The following is a 4,779-nucleotide window of genomic DNA, read 5'->3' as shown; positions in this document are numbered from 1 at the left end:
ATAGTACATAGAAGAGCTGACCAAATAAGACACATATTGCATATTGCAATGTGTCACAAACTATTAGGAAATGGTACATAGTATGTTTCCCTAGCAACTGTCTGGCTCCATCTCTGGCCTGCCATGGCTGGATCTATGTGGTTCAGGGTCACCGAACTTTTCTTGGTACTACAATCCTGTTGGCATGCAGATACGCTCTCGTCATTTGAAAGGAGTTCATAATTTACGACAATTATGTTATATTATGTTTATTCTGCAAAAATCCGACGGGTCTAAAGATACATCAGACCAAGATGGGCTGCCTAGGGAAACCCGTGGTGCAACGCACAGTGCCAGTACCTTGTACGGCACCTGATGAGACGGAGGAGGATCCAGGCCCGGACGCTCCCCACAGTGCCCAGAACCTCCAAGCACCACAGGCGCAACCCCTAAGCAGACCGTCAGAGCATCGTCGGATATTGTGGCCCGCTGCCAACAAGGAGTCAGAGTGGCTACAGTTTGATGAAGATGTGGATACGGCCCTGGAAGCAACAGCTAAGGGTGATGTGGACCAGAGGCTCAAGACAATGAGCATGTTCATAATAAGTATTGCATCAGACAGGTTTGGCATCAAGGAACAGCACTCCACCAGAACTACAACTGCAGCTCCAATTCTAAACCGGCGAGAGATCAAGATTTCCCAACTCAGACAAGAGCTGAGAGTACTCAGGAGCCAGTACAGGAAGGCGAGCGATGATGAGAAGGCAGCCTTGGCAGAACTGAGGGGTGTGGTGAGGGAAAAACTACTCACCCTTCGACGTGCCGAGTGGCACAGGAAGAGAGGCAGGGAAAGGGCCCGCAGGCGCAGTGTCTTCATTGCAAATCCATTTGGATTCACAAAGAAGCTGCTGGGAGAGAAACGCAGTGGTCAGCTCTCATGTCCGGAAGAGGACATCAACCGCCACATTAGGAACACCTACAGCGACGGCATGAGAGAGCAAGATCTCAGCCACTGTGCAGCCCTCATATGCCCACCAGAACCCTGCACCCCATTTAACATCAGTGAACCCACCCTGAAAGAAGTTAAAGAGGTCATCAAATCTGCCCGAGCAGCATCAGCACCAGGCCCAAGTGGAGTCCCTTACAAGGTCTTCAAACAGTGTCCCCGCCTGTTGGAGCGTCTTTGGAAGATCTTCAGAGTGATCTGGAAAAAAGGGAAGGTACCTCAGCAGTGGAAGTACGCAGAGGGAGTATGGATTCCCAAGGAGTAGAACGCAAGTAACATCGAGCAGTTCAGGACAATCTCCCTCCTTAGTGTTGAGTGCAAGACCTTCTTCAAGATCGTTTCCAATCGCCTCATGGGATTCCTCCTGAAGAACACCTATATTGACACCTCGGTGCAGAAAGGAGGTGTCCCAGGAGTTCCAGGGTGTATCGAACATACAGGCGTGGTAACACAGCTGATCCGCGAGGCGCGAGAGAGCAGAGGCGATTTGGCAGTACTGTGGCTGGACCTCGCCAATGCTTATGGATCGATTCCACATAAGCTGGTGGAACTGTCCCTGAGCAGATACCATGTTCCAGAGAAGGTCTGCAACCCCGTCCTCGACTATTATAACAACTTTAGTCTGAGGGTATCTTCTGGCACTTCAACATCAGATTGGCATCGTCTGGAGAAAGGCATCATTACAGGCTGCACAATCTCTGTGTCCCTGTTTGCACTGGCCATGAATATGCTTGTGAAGTCTGCAGAAGTAGAGTGCAGAGGCCCTTTGTCCAGATCTGGCACCCGGCAACCCCCGATTAGAGCATTCATGGATGATCTCACGGTAACCACAACATCAGTGCCTGGATGCAGATGGCTCCTTCAAGGCCTTGATCGACTCATTAGTTGGGCAAGAATGAGTTTCAAACCCGCTAAGTCCAGGTCCTTAGTCCTGAGGAAAGGGAAGGTAACCGACCGCTTCCGCTTCAGCCTGGGAGACTCCAAAATTCCATCTGTGTCAGAAAAGCCAGTGAAGAGCCTGGGCAAGCTCTTCATCAGCGATCTAAAGGATACCGCTGCACGTCAAGCTACCAGCGATAACCTCAACACGTGACTCTCAGCTGTGGACAAGTCAGGACTTCCTGGGAAGTTTAAGGCCTGGATCTATCAGCATGGCATCCTGCCTCGTCTCCTCTGGCCGCTGCTGATGTACGAATTCCCAATGACCATGGTGGAGGGTTTTAAGAGGAAGATCAGCTCATCCCTGCGCAGGTGGCTGGGCCTGCCACGAAGCCTAAGCAACATTGCTTTGTTTGGGCACAACACCAAGCTGCAGCTCCCTTTCAGCAGTCTGGCAGAGGAGTTCAAGGTTTCCCGGGCCAGAGAAGTCCTGCTCTACAGAGATTCTACTGACGGTAAAGTATCTTCAGCAGGTGTGGAGGTCAGAACAGGAAGGAAGTGGCGTGCCCAGGATGCAGTAGAGCGAGCAGAGGCGAGGCTGCGGCACAGCACCCTGGTGGGTACCGTGGCTACTGGTCGGGCTGGGCTGGGTAGCAACCCAAAACCAAGCTACAGCAGAGCCAGAGGAAAGGAAAGGCGAAAGCTTATCCAGGAGGAGGTGCGTGCCGAGGTGGAGGAGGCTCGCTTTAGTAGAGTGGTGGGCATGAGCAAGCAGGGGGCCTGGACCAAGTGGGAGCACATAGCTGGTCGCAAGATCACTTGGACCGAACTCTGGAAGGTGGAGCCACACCAGTTTAAGTTCTTGGTCCAATCAGTCTACGATGTCCTCCCAAGCCCTGCTATCCTGTTCACCTGGGGCCTGATAGACTCACCTGTGTGCCAGCTTTGTCAGAAAAGAGGATCACTAGAACACATCCTCAGCTGTTGCTCAAAGGCCTTGGGAGATGGCAGGTATCGTTGGCGCCACGACCAGGTCCTGCGGGCAATAGCAGACACCATCTGCACTGGCATTAACACCAGCAGGCGGCAACACCCAACCAAGAGCACGATTGCCTTTGTCCGAGCAGGGGAGAAACCTCAACCCTCCAAGAAGACTCAGGGGGGCCTGCTCACAACAGCAAGGGACTGGCAGCTCCTGGTTGACCTAGGGAGGCAGTTGCGATTCCCAGACATCATCGCAGCCACGACACTCCGACCAGACATGGTCTTGATGTCTGGAGCCAGCAAGCAGGTGGTGCTCCTTGAGCTAACTGTCCCCTGGAAGGACAGAATGGAAGAAGCTCAGGAGAGGAAAAGTATACAGATCTTGTGGCCGAGTGCCGGAGGAATGGGTGGAAGGCCCGCTGCGAGCCTATTGAGGTGGGCTGCAGGGGTTTTGCAGGCAAGTCCTTACATAGGGTTCTGGGGCTCCTTGGGATTTGTGGACTGCACAGGCGAAGAGCCATCAAAAACATCCTGGAAGCGTCTGAAAAAGCTTCACGTTGGCTCTGGTTGAAGAGGGGGGAGGCGTGGCGTAGTGCGCTACCTGGACACAAGTCGGGGGATTGATCATCCCCGGCTGGGTCGCCCGGGTGAGGGTGTCTGACTAAGACCCGAAACACCCTATGATCCCGGGAGCGTCACTGATGATGTGTCCAGGTTGCACCTCGAGGTGTATTATAGTACTAATATAAAAAGGATATACTGTACATAAACCTACAAGGGAATATTTTGTAGTATGCTTACTTCTGAGCCTGATCTTGGAAACTGGTTGTGGAGTCTCCTGACATGGTCCTGTAAGTTAGCATCACTAATGGGAGTGTATCTTTTTCTTGCTGAAATCTTTTTTTATGCAGATATGAGGAAGAACAGCCCAACATCCTTGCCATGGCTCTCACTGTGAAGCATTGAGTGAGGAGCAGCTCGATTCTCTCCCTTGTTATGTCAAGTGCAGGTCTCCCTTGTCTTCCTAAATTATGAAAATAAAAGTTATGGAGTATCAATACATGGACATTAACAATAATAGGATAATCACATTAAACATGTCATAAAGCCTATAAGCACAAAGAAAAACAATTGGTTTCCATACCACCCTCCTCTGCCCAGTGGTGAAAAGTAACTAAGTACATTTACTCGAGTACTGTACTAACAATTTAGAGGTTCTTGTACTTTACCTGAGTATTTCAATTTTATGATACTTTATACTTCCACTCCTACAGTTCAGAGGACTATAATGTACTTTCTACTCCACTAAATTTATTTAACAGTTGGTTAGTTAGTTACTAATTACTTTTAAGATGAAGATTCTGGGGGAACCAAGATAATGTGTAAGCTCCGTAGAGCACTGTATGCAAATACCTTCAAAACCCAAAGTTATCCATGCCAACTAAATTGGGACTATGACAGAAACGACTACAACCTAAGACTGATATTTTCACCAGGAGACGTCCCTAAAAGCCGTAAGTCAACATTGCACTGACAGACCAAGAGAAGGAAGCTAATTCTAACAGCATGGCGGACCTAACGACCGTGCTAACTGATCTAAAGTCACTTTGCTCTGAGTTCAGGGGATTTGGATCCAAACTGGACAGTATAGATGACTGCCTCAGGACAATTACCAGCTTAGTTGCAGTTTAGGAAAACAACATATCAGAAATTTACAAACTTCCATTGCCGCACGAATGGGAGAACCTGAAAACTGGATAATGTCTGCGGAAGAACACCTTGATTGGTTTCTGAAATTTCAGGACCGGGAATTTGTCTAATGCTCCACTAAACAGCTTAACATAGCTCAAGGAAAATAAACTTTTCTTCAACCAGGACTCTCAGCTGAGACCATGCACAGTGGAATGAGTTCAATGCAGTCAGAAGATTGT

General features: G+C 49.6%; 1 pseudogene; it reads left to right on the top strand.

Annotated features, from left to right (window-relative positions):
- Window positions 1-566: 566 nt before the first annotated feature.
- Window positions 567-3,509, top strand: LOC130178471 (uncharacterized; annotated as a pseudogene).
- The last annotated feature ends 1,270 nt before the right edge of the window (window positions 3,510-4,779 follow it).

This window comes from Seriola aureovittata, chromosome 12 (assembly GCF_021018895.1).
Source record: "Seriola aureovittata isolate HTS-2021-v1 ecotype China chromosome 12, ASM2101889v1, whole genome shotgun sequence".
In the NCBI taxonomy this organism is placed as follows: Eukaryota; Metazoa; Chordata; class Actinopteri; order Carangiformes; family Carangidae; genus Seriola; species Seriola aureovittata.
This window is presented reverse-complemented; position numbering and strand designations above follow the sequence as displayed.